The sequence below is a fragment of the Panulirus ornatus genome, chromosome 6 (genome assembly GCF_036320965.1).
Source record: "Panulirus ornatus isolate Po-2019 chromosome 6, ASM3632096v1, whole genome shotgun sequence".
NCBI lineage: Eukaryota > Metazoa > Arthropoda > Malacostraca > Decapoda > Palinuridae > Panulirus > Panulirus ornatus.
In genome coordinates, this window is record NC_092229.1 from 23,297,896 (window position 1) to 23,311,138 (window position 13,243).

Sequence of the window (13,243 nt, forward strand, 5' to 3'; positions counted from 1 at the left end):
TATGAGACTGCTCATTCAACTCAAGCATATCCTGAATACCATACAGCTCTGCAATGCACGTGGTAAATCTGCTGCATGATATTCTTCAATAACTAGGGAAAAGCCTACACCATCATCACATTTAGAGCCATTGGTAAATTACTTCATTTTGCTTGTATTAACAGTATTATGCTTAAGAAACTTACTGTTTTGTATTACAGAGGAAATGTTGCTTTGGGTTGGTTTCATCCAGTTCCTGCAAAGTTTCACTGCAGGAACCTTCCAAGGGGAGAACCAAGCAAAACTTGCTTCTTGAAATAAGTTTAAGTCCAAACCAATCTCATTAATTCTTGAAATAAGTTTAAGTCCAAACCAATCTCATTAATTCTTGAAATAAGTTTAGGTCCAAACCAATCTCATTAATGGTAATTTTCTATTCTTACACTTAAAGGTTTGGAGAACTCTGGATGTTGATCAAATATCTCTGTCCTCTCTGCAGCAGAAACATACTCATATAAAGGGTTACACGGCATATGCTCAATCCTAAAGAAATAATGTCATATTCTTTGCTTCTAAAATTCATAGGTAACTTATCAAAATCTGCCTGCAGACTTTATAATTTTGGGGATGTGAATGCCTTTGCACATTTTAATACCAAGATTATGGACAACATGAAATATTTCCACAATACTCTTAGTGGATGATTAACATATCTGACATCCAATTTTGCTCTTACTATTGTCACTGTTTATCATATAATACTTCATCGCTGTCTCCCGCATCAGCAAGGTAGTGTTAGGAAACAGACAAAGAATAGCCCATCCACTCATACACACACATATATACATAAACACCCATACATGCACATATACATATCAACATATGAATACATATACATACACATACACACATATACACATGTACATATTCATACTTGTTTGACTTCATCCATTCCTGGCGCCACCCTGCCCCACAGGAAACAGCATCGCTTCCCCCTACTTCAGCGAGGTAGCACCAGGAAAACAGACAGAGTAAGCTACATTTGTTCACAATCAGTGTCTAGCTGTCATGAGTAATGCATCGAAACTACATCTCCCTATCCATATCCAGGCCCCACAGACCTTTCCATGGTTTACCCCAGACACTGCATATACCCTGGTTCAGTCCAATGACATCACGTTAACCCCAATATACCACAAAGTTCCAATTCACTCTATTCCTTGCATGCCTCTCACTCTCCTGTATGTTCAGGCCCTGATCACTCAAAATCTTTTGTCACTGTTATAACAATTTTCACTGTAATTATCTTTTGCTTTCATACTTGCTCACCACTTCCCATGTTAGTGGGGTAGTGCCAAGAACATGTTAAGAAGAGGCTTCATTTGTTCATAGCCATTCTCTGGTGGTCATGTGGAATGCAATGAAACAAGAGCTCCCTATCCACAACCAAGCCCCACAGGCCTTTCTACAGTGTTCCCTACAATCTTCACATACCCTGATTCAGTCCAACAGCACATCCCTGTATACCATATCACTGCAATCAGTCCCTCTCATCATATTTTTTTCACTGACATGCTGCCATGGAATATTTTTTGGTACGCATTCTAGTAACTTGTGTCTCCATGGTTCCCTGTCATCAAGAGAATCCAAATCTTGCAAGTCTATCACCCTGTTATTGATACTGCTCATTATCAATACTTTAAATTTCTCAGCAGTGCATGATTTACGACTTCATGTATCATCCAGACTGTTTTTTTCAATATATATTTGTTCTGGATCATTAAAATTCTTTATTTTTTAGAGGATTCTATATCATCAACACAATCATCCATTTCTTTCCAATTATAGTGTCTGAATGGATCCCATCAATTTCTGCTTCCTGACACTCAAGGTCATCTCGTATCAGGAGAGCCAACCCTCATCTTCCTTTATCTTCTCATTCCCTCCTTAATATGATGTACCCCTCTGGACAGAAAAGATGAGATTTCATTGCTTTCATAAGATTTATTCCAACAATGTTGTGTGCATTTTCCCTTACATGATCCTTAAATTCCAACTCTATACAATGTACAACTAATCCATCAACATTTGTATACAATACTTTCACTGTACCATTACCATTGTCTGATATTTCTAAACTCTCTGCAGCACTGGCTGGGGTTGTTTGTCCTCTTGCTGCATTTGGCATCTCCTGCCAAATGTGTGTCTGTGTATTTACCTTTTCGTACTGTATTGGGGTAGAGTGTGGGGTGGGAGTGGGGGGTGGTGGGGGTTAACACACAAAGGGCCCCACCTCTTGAATATTCTCCACCATCATAAACATAGTTAAATTCATGTATTCAGCCTGCATTAACAATGTCTTCTGTCATTCTGTTCTGTTCATCCACCACCCTTATACTATAAAAGTATTTTTTCACATACTAAATGTTTCTTATTCAATTTCATTTATTGTATTCTGGTTACTCTATCCTTATATTTCTCAAAGAACTGCTCACTGTCCACATCATCGATCTCCTCAAACCTTAGAGGCTCTGCTCATGTCACCACTCACTCTTCTCTCCACCAAAGTGGGTAAATTTAAAGCCTCCAACCTTTCCCTGTAACTTAGCTCCCTTACTTCTGGTACCATCTTTGTTGCCCTTCTCTGGATCTTCTCTATGAGTTTTTTGTGCTTCTTTAGGTGCAGTGACCAAACCTTACAAGACCATATGAAGAATTGGAAGAGCTTGCTAAATATTTCCTAATCCATAAACTTAAAAAGTTATTCTGATATTTGCCAGCAGACAGTTTATTTCCCTTATCTTATACTAGTCTGGGACTGGCGACAGGTTAAGAATGATGTCAACTCCTAAATCCTGAGGCATATTACCTGCTAGGTAATACTTAACCACTCAGAGATGCCCTTTTCATATTCTACTCCCACCCTTACTTACATATAATAGGCTTCATAAGCAGTAGACCATCCAAATCTTGAATGTGACAAGGATAACTGCTTGGATCTTTTCCCTGCTGCATGCTGTTAAGTACTTATTTGTAATGTATTGGGAAGGAGTTTTACACTCATGGGGCACCATCTCTTTAGTACTCTCTGCAATCATACAACCTCTTAAATCTATGAATGCTGTCTCCATTAACCATGTCCTTAGTCAATCTGTCCCAGTCACCACTCTTATGCTATAAAAGTATTTCTTTACATCCTTATTTGCAAGTTTCTTACTTAATTTCACTCATCTCTTCTGATTGTTCTATCCCTACAACTCTCAAAGAACTGTTCACTATCCACATCACTGATCTCTTTTCAAAACTTAAGAGGTGGGTAAATTTACAGCCTTCAGCCTCTCTCTGTAACTTAACTCTCTTCATTCTGGTACCATCTTTGTTCCCCTCCTCTGGACCTTCTCTACGAGGTTTTTTTGCTACTTTAGGTGCAGTGACCAACCTGAGAAGTATATTCAAGTTCTGGCCCTATGTCGGATATGAACAGCTTGCTGAATATTTCCTTAACCATATGCATGAAAATTATTATGATATTTGCCAGCATACAGTCTGTCTCCTTAACTTTTCTCCTAGTATGGGACTGGCAACAGGTTTGAGATGATGTCTACTCCCAGGTCTTTCACAGAATCCTGAAGCTTACTTCCTGGTAGGTAATATATAATAATCATAATGAAGCTGTCTTTCACTCTGTCCCATCCATATTACATACTTTATATTTGCACAGGTTGAATTTCATCAACTACAGTTCAGACCACCTTTTGATACAGTACATGTTTGTGCGTGTGTATGGAGGGGGTGCTACACTATGAGCTTCTGCTCTGAATATCTATCTTTTCACTGCTCCATATCTAAGAGGAAAGTTAATTGGCTTACTATTCATCTACGAACAGTTATAACAAAACAAAAAGAACACTACAAACACCGATACTTTGGGTTTCCATTATAACATTCATAACGGTATGCATCATTTTATGGACAGAGCATATGATATGATTGAGATAGATATCTCATTGCAAAGTGTTACAATTATACACTATGAGCTTCTGCTCTGAATATCTATCTTTTCACTGCTCCATATCTAAGGGGAAAGTTAATTGGCTTACTGTTCATCTAAGAACAGTTATAACAAAACAAAAAGAACACTACAAACACGGATACTTTAGGTTTCCATCATAACAATTCATAATGGTATGTATCATTTTATGGACAGAGCATATGATATGACTGAGATAGATATCTCATGCAAAGTGTTACAATTATAAGGTATGAGAGGAGAGCTAAGCAATGTAGAAAAGTTTTTACAGAAGAGGAAGGTGCGTGTATTAGTGTGAGGGAAAGAGGGTTAATTCATCTAGAGTATGTGATGCCACCATAAATTGTTTAATCTGTTCCTGGATGGGTGGTGAGAGAGACTATTGAGAGGGTTTGGGGAAAGGGGTGGGGCCTAAGATGTGAGTCAGTTGTTCTTTACAGAAAGCACAGCTCTAGTGACAGTTCCAAAGTGAAGCCCGAGATGGTAGTGTTACAATCTAGGAGTAGGGTGGCAGAAGGAAGTTCGGAGTTAACGTGAACAAGAGTAAGGTAATGAGGCAAAGCATGGGAAATAGATAGGATGGTTTGAGTTAGAATGAGGTGGACATAAAGGAAGTGGAGTGTTTTAGGTGCTAGGGAGCGGACATGGCAACGAATGGAACCATGGGGGCCTGAAATGAGAAGGGGGCTATGATCCCAGGTAAATCGAGGAGTGTGTGGAAAGTGAGGGTGAAGTCTCTTTAAGCAGAAATGGGAGTGCTGCATGGATATGAGTCTTGGGCTCTGAATAGCCTCCATATCAGGCCCTTAGTTGCTGCTGCCTTTCCAAAAAAAAAGGGGAAAAGGGAGGATGTACTACAAACAAAATGCCTGAGAACAAGTTTTATGAGGTATGCTGATCTTTTAACACCCTCATGCTTCATGATATGACTTTCACATCAATGTCTTGTCTCATCCAGTTTGCACCTGACATGACAGTCACGTCACTCAAACAAAATAAAAGTCAACTTTAATCGAGTAATTCCAATTCATGAATGAAATTTTGGTGCATCATTTGGCAAAGCCTTCTCTCTCATGGTACTCTAACTCTAGTGGAAAAAATTATGAAAATCCATAGAAGTAAAAGTCACTAGTTTGAACACTAACAAATCAGCAAGAGCAGTTCTCTTTGTTCACACTCGTTTGATCAATCAGAGCACCTTACACACACATGATCATATCCAGTCAGAGTCGAGTTCTCTCCTCTGTTAATAAAATACAAACTTTGCTATGCTTACACTGTGCACATATTCTTATTGATTTGCTGATTTTTCAATCCTACTTTAAACTGTTTTTCTAATCTTGTGTGGGATATGGCAAACTAATGCATCTAAGTTACTTAGGAAAAGCTTCTCTTTGGATGGAAAACTACAAGTGTTGAAGTGGCTGGAAGCTGGTGAGCACTGGGTTGATGTAAGTGATGCTTTCCAAATGGCTTCATCAATGGTTAGAACTATTACTAAAAATGCAAGCAGGATGAACGCTTCTGCCATGAAGAACATGAAGTTAACAGCAACGAAGGTGACTCATTCAAGGAACAATTTGTTCAAAAAAATAGGAGGTAGGTTAAGCAAAGCTTAAAAGTAAGGAGCACTTGGCAACACACTCAATGCGTGTTACCACACCCTTCCACTTCACTTTTCTAATCACCCCCAACTTTCTGCTTACTCACTCCATATTCTAAAATGTTATGAAATGTAATGTTGAAGGGATACACTGTCGCTCATTTTTACCTTCCTCTCACTCAATGCATCTTGCCAACACTGCTTATCTCCTACTACAATCATTTTTATTCTTCAAATGACATTCATTCAAGATACAATATTGTTTATTGCTTATTTGGTAATCATCAATTAGTAAAGATATGTTACTGTAAAAATCTGAATTTACTAGTTCCTGCAACCCTCATCTACAATGCTGTATTCATCTCATAGGTAAAAAATAACATCATTAGGAACACATTTCCATGTATGCAATGGCATAATGACCACATAGAGAGCTGTTTCAATTAGTGCTCCATTTTCTGGGAACATATCCTGAGTGCTAACTGGGGTACTATTGTATAAGGAAATCCTATGAAGCATACATCATAAGTGCATTAGTTATCACTCAGCAGCCCTGCCAAAAAGTGCTGTGTGCAAGCCCTTTAAAAATTCTATCTAGTCTCCCTCACACACTCCCACCCTTCACTGTACAGTAATATTTGCCTGTAACCTGTTTGTAAAGTGTTTGTAAATTGTCTATTGATGTTATTATACTTTGTTGCTGTCTCCTGCGTTAGCAAGGTAGCACAAGGAAACAGACGAAAGAATGGCCCAACCCACCCACATACACATGTATATACATACACACACACATATACATATACATACACAGACAAATGCATAAATACACATGTACATATTCATACTTGCTGCCCTTAGCTATTCCCGTCACCACCCTGCCACACATGCAATGGCACCCCCCTTCCCCACACGCACGCGAGGTAGCACTAGGAAAAGACAACAAAGGCCACATTCGTTCACACTCAGTCTCTAGCTGTCATGTCTAATGCATCAAAACCATAGCTCCCTTTCCACATCCAAGCCCCAAAGGCCTTTCCATAGTTTACCCCAGATGCTTCACATGCCCTGGTTCAATCCATTGACAACATGTCAACTCCAGTACACCACATCATTCCAATTCACTCTATTCCTTGCAAGTTTTTCACCCTCCTGCATGTTCAGGCCCCGATAGCTCAAAATCCTTTTCACTCCATCCTTCCACCTCCAATTTGGTATCTAGCTTCTCCACACTCCCTCTACCTCAAACACATATATCCTCTTTGTCAATCTCTCTTCACACATTCTCTCCATGTGACCAAACTATTTCAACACACCCTCTTCTGCTCTCTCAACCACACTCTTTCTATTACCACACATCTCTCTTACCCTTTCATCACTTACTCAATCAAACCCCCTCATACCACATACTGTCCTCAAACATTTCATTTCCAACACATCCACCCTCCTCCGCACAACCCTATCTATAGCCCATGCCTCGCAACCAAATAACATTATTGGAACAATTATTCCTTCAAACATAACCAATTTTACCCTCTGAGACAACGTTCTTGCCCTACACACACTCTTCAAAGCTATCAGAACCTTTGCCCCCTTCCCCATGGTTCCATCCACAGCTAAATCCACTCCCATATATCTAAAACACTTCACTACCTCCAGTTTTTCTCCATTCAAACTCACTTCCCAATAAAGTTGTCCCTCAACCCTACTGATCCTAATAACCTTGCTCTTATTCACATTAACTCTCAGCTTTCTTCTTTCACACACTTTACCAAACTGTCACCAACTTCTACAGTTTCTCACCCAAATCAGCCACCAGTGCTGTATCATCAGCGAACAACAACCGACTCACTTCTCAAACCCTCTCATCGACAACAGACTGCATACTTGTGCCTCTCTCCAAAACTCTTGCATTCACCTCCCTAACCACCCCATCCATAAAAAAACTAAACAACCATGGAGACATCACACAACTCTGCTGCAAACCGACATTCATTGGGAACCAGTCACTTTCCTCTCTTCCTACTCATACACATGTCTTACATCCTTGATAAAAACTTTTCACTGCTTCTAGCAACTTACCTCCCACACCATATACTCTTAATACCTTCCACAAAGCATCTCTATCAACCCTATGACATGCCCTCTCCAGATCCATAAATGCTACATACAAATCCATCTGTTTTTCAAAGTATTGCTCACATACATTCTTCAAAGCAAATACCTGATCCACACATCCTCTAACACTTCTGAAACCACACTGCTCTTCCCCAATCTGATGCTCTGTACATGCCATCATCCTCTCAATCAATAACCTCCCATATAATTTCAAAGGAATACTTAACAAACTTATACCTCTGTAATTTGAACACTCACCTTTATCCTCTTTGCCTTTGTACAATGGAACTATGCATGCATTCTGCCAATCCTCAGGTGCTTCACCATGAATCATGCATACACTGAATATCGTTACCAACCAATCAACAACACAGTCACCCCCTTTTTTAATAGATTCCACTACAATACCATCCAAACCCTCCGCCTTGTCAGCTTTAATTTTCTGCAAAGTTTTCACTACCTCTTCTCTGTTTACCAAACCATTCTTCCTAACCCTCTCACTTCGCACACCACCTTGACCAAAACACCCTACATCTGCCATTCTATCATCAAACACATTCAACAAACCTTCAAAATACTCACTTCATCTCCTTCTCACTTCATCATTACTTGTTATTACCTCCCCATTAGCCCCCTTCACCATTGTTCCCATTTGTTCTCTTGCCTTACACCTTTATTTACCTCCTTCCGAAACAAATTCTCATTTCCCCTATAATACAATGATACTCTCTCACCGCCGAACTCTCATTCGTCCTCTTTTTCACCTCTTGCACCTTTCTCTTGACCTCCTGCCTCTTTCTTTTATACATCTCCCAGTCATTTGCACTACTTCCCTGCAAAAGTTATCCAAACGCCTCTCTCTTCTGTTTCACTAACAATCTTACTTCTTCATCCCACCACAAATTACCCTTTCTAATCTGCCCACCTCCCACCTTTCTCATGCCACAAGCATCTTTTGTGCAAGCCATTACTGATTCCCAAAATACATCCCATTCCTCCCTAACTCCCCTTACATCCTTTGCTCTCACCTCTTGCCATTCTGCACTCAATCTCTCCAGGTAATTCCTCACACAAGTCTCATTTCCAAGCACACTTACTCTCACCACTTTCTTCATCCCAGCATTCTCTCTTTTTTTCTGAAAACTTCTACTAATCTTCACCTTTGCCTCCACAAGTTAATGATCAGACACCCCTCCAGCTTCCCCTCTCAGCACATTAACATCCAAAAGTCTCTCTTTCACAAGCCTATTAATCTACTGTAATCCAATAATGCTCTCTGGCCATCTCTCTCCTACTTACATATACTTATGAATATCTCTCTTTTTAAACCAGGTATTCCCAATCACCAGTCCTTTTTCAGCACACAAATCTACAAGTTCTTAACCATTTCCATTTACAAAACTGAATATCCCATGTTCACCAATTATACACTAAACTGCCACATTACTCACTTTTGCATTCAAATCACCCATCAGTATAACCTGGTCTCCTGCATCAAAGCTGCTAACACACTCACTCAGCGGCTCCCAAAACACTTGCCTCTCATGATCTTTCTTCTCATGACCAGGTGCAAAGGCACCAATAATCACAAATCTCTCTCCATTCACTTTCAGTTTTACCCATATCAATTTAGAGTTTACTTTTTTACACTCTATCACATACTCCCACATCTCCTGGTTCAGGAGTAGTGCTACTCCTTCCTCTGTCCTCTCACCAACCCCTGACTTTACTCACAAGACATTCCCAAACCACTCTTTCCCTTTACCCATGAGCTTCGTTTCACTCAGAGCCAAAGCATCGAGGTTCCTTTCCTCAAACATACTACCTATCTCTCCTTTTTTCTCATCTTTGTTTCATCCACACACATGTAGACACCCCAATCTGAGCCTTCGAGGAGGATGAGCACTCCCTGCATGACTCCTTCTTCTGTTTCCCCTTTTAGAAAATATTAGGTATCATATTACAAGATATTTATACTCTTTAACATACCACATTTGTCTAGCCTTGAAATAATGCCCCAATATGTGTGTGCATACAGTCAATGTCTAGTCAATGCTTGATGATGCTTTAGCAGAGTTGTGAATCCAAATCTGAGTATGATACTGATAACCCTGGTCATTATGCCTGGAGGCCTAGAGAAACTGCAGGGCAGAGAAGCAGCAAACTGCAGCCTGACTTTCCAACAGCTTCTTCTTCTCCCTAGCTGGGGCCAAATGGTACACAGAAACTGCAACAGGTGCAACCATCTACTCATCCCCACACCATCACCTACAGCAACCCAAACACCTCCCACAGGCATATAACACTGCATCAAAAGGGAAGACTGTTACAAATTATAGTTTTATTGTAACAGTATAATGCTACAAAGATTCTATTCTTTTATACTTCCAATATGGAGTACAACAGTGCAAAATATGACAATAAATCTTATTCTTTCTGAAATTGCTTACAGCCAAACTGCACATACAAGCAAAATTCTAAAACCACTATCACATACCTGGACACTCATACTAACCAATGAAATAATAAAAAATGAAAAATATAAAAGTAATGGCAAAACTAAAAAGTGTACTATTTTAGGGAATTTTCACAATATTACATTTTTTCAGTTTATTAGCCTTCGTATAAATTGTTTGCAATTTCCAATTTCACAAAAGTAAAGCTTAAAAATGTATAACACGGTTCATATTCAGTTTTTTTGGTGACAAAAACACAAGTTTGTTGTAGTGAAGACTAGCAGACAACTTCACATAAAAAAAATATCTTTCTTTTTGTTTCTGTTTTCATATGAATCAACAACAGTTTTACACAAAATATTGTTGTTTTCATAAATATCAATTGGCAGAAAAAATTTTCAAAAGGAAAATAGTACAGCATGACTACCATGTCAGAAGCCCACAACTAACCCCATACATGGGAAGAGATTATGTTATTGGTATAGCAATGCACAAGGATGTTAAAAAATGGCAATGTAAGAGCAAAGAGTGGTAGTTAGCAAAATCTGACTGAAAGACTTGAAATGGTTTCAACATAAGGAGAGGATGAACTAAAATAGACTTAAGTGCAAATATGTGATAAATGTGGAGACAACAAGTGGGAAGGGGAGATCTAGGAGATGGAAGGATGGAGTGAAAGTGGATTCAGCATTAGGACAAGGAAGGGAATAATACTGTTATGAAAAGGAGGAAACTGGATTCTGCATTAAGTCAAGGTGGAAAATGGATTCTGCCTGAATATTTAGCAGGTCGAGAAGTATGCATGGGATAGAAAGAGTTGGGGGAAAATGGTATATAGGGATGACATGTATGTGGGCTGAACAAGAGCACATGAAGTTGCCAATGAAAACCACGAATAGTATCCGGGGCTCAGCTGCAGATGAGGGGGCTCTGGTTGTGCAGCATTATGCATGATGGCTAGAGAGCTTTTGTGTGCAAACATGGCCATTGTTCAACTCTTCCTAATGATACTTCAATACAGTGGGTAATGGCAAACAAGTATGAAAAAATCTCTCTACTTGCATGGAGAGGATCAAATGCACACAGCCATGAAATTTTTGTTGGAATTAATTTTATGGGCTTGCAAAGGGAAGGGGAGCCTAAATCTCCACTTTAATGAAAACTGTTAATCAAACAACAAGTATGGATTTATACTATCTATTTTTATCTCTGATGCCCATTCCAACTGGAACTCCCTCGTGTTTGTGTTTGTGTGTGTGTGTGTGTGTGTGTGTGTGTGTGTGTGTGTGTGTGTGTGTGGTGGTGTGTGTGTGTGTGTGTGTGTGTGTGTGTGTGTGTGTGTGTGTGTGTGTGTGTGTGTGTGTGGGGGGGGGGGGGGGCAGCACGGCACGGCAATAGAGTTTCCATAACTAGTGGACTCCAGTGTTGCTTCTTAGCTTTTAGTGCCTTATCCTTAACAGGCCACTGGGAGAGGGCAACTCTAGTGCAGTGTTTGCAGAGGCTTCTACCTAATGTTCCTACTGACTAATATTACCTAATGAGTCTCCCTAATGCTTCTGCCTACTACTTCTACCTAATGTTTCAGCCTAATACTCCAGCCTAAATGTGCCTACCTACTACTGCTATCTACCACTCCTACTATTTTGCCAAAAGGAAAGGTTTAAGCACAGTGCTCACAGCAAGAAAATCTACAATCAAGAAAAATGAGCTGTGTGAGCTAAGTGTTATGAAGTGTTATGTGTGACAAGGAGAGATTGTGTGGACAGAATGCCAGTAGGTCCATGTGTGGGTGAGGCAGAGAGGTAAACAGCTACCTGGGTCAGAGGAGTGCAACTTGGCAACCACTGAAGTGCTGGCTCATTATACCACTGTCACAAAACCTCCCTATACCCAGGAAGGGAATACTGGTAACATACCTCCCTGGTTGTTGGCTGCCTATCAACTATACCATGTACAACATACCAAGTGAACAGTGTGTGGATAAATGTCTGTCATAACAAGAATCTTAAGGAAGAGAAAAGAGGTCGAGTTGAAAGAGGAGCCACAACAAAACAAATGTCTGATGTTATGGGAAATTATCAAAAAGCAAGACCGGAGATTAACACAACTAAAGATGGAGTCAATAACATTGAGGAATCAATTCCATGATCGTAAAGTGTGTCAAGAAATGATATGAGGAACTTAGGGATCTGAGAAATACTGTCATTGGATATTCAATGTATGTATTGGATCATGGTGAAATGCCTGAGGATTGGCAGAATGTATGCATAGTGCCATTGTGCAAAGGCAAAGGGGTTAAAGGAGAATGTTCAAATTACAGAGGCATAAGTTTGTTGAGTATTCCTGGGAAATCATATGGGAGGGTATTGATTGAGAGGGTTAGGGCATGTACAGAGCATCAGATTGGGAAGTGTAGTGTGGTTTCAAAGTGGTAGAGGATGTGTGGATCAGGTGTTTGCTTTAAACAATGTATGTGAGAAATACTTAGAAAAACAGAAGGATTTGTATGTAGCATCTACGGATCTGGAGAAGGCATATGATAGGGTGGATACAGATGTTTTGTGGAAGGATTTAAGAGTATATGGTGTGGGAGGTAAGGTGCTAGAAGAAGTGAAAGTTTTTACCAAGAATGTAAGGCACATGTACGAGTAGGAAGAAAGGAAAGTGATTGGTTTCCAGTGAATGTTAGTTTGCGGCAAGGGTGCATGATGTCTCCATGGTTGTTTAATTTGTTTATGGATGGAGTGGTTAAGGAGATGAATGCATGAGTTTTGGAGAGAGGGGCAAGTATGCAGTCTGTTGTGGATGATAGGGCTTGGGAAGTGACTCAGTTATTGTTTGCTGATGATACAGCACTGGTGGCTGATGTGGGTGAGAAACTGCTGAAGTTGGTGACTGAGTTTGGTAAAGAGCGTGAAAGAAGAAAGCTGAGAGTAAATGTGAATAAGAGCAAGGTTATTAGGTTCAGTAGGGTTGAGGGACAAGTTAATTGGGAGGTAAGTCTGAAGAGAAAAACTGGAGGAATTCAAGTTGTTTAGATATCTGGGAGTGGACTTAGCA

The 13,243-nt window shown here is 39.9% G+C and overlaps 1 protein-coding gene across 1 annotated transcript in view; it reads right to left on the reverse strand.

Annotated features, from left to right (window-relative positions):
- The window catches only part of Nup214 (nuclear pore complex protein Nup214), a 380,758-nt gene that overhangs the window by 1,751 nt on the left and 365,764 nt on the right, over positions 1-13,243 (reverse strand). The window lies entirely within an intron of this gene.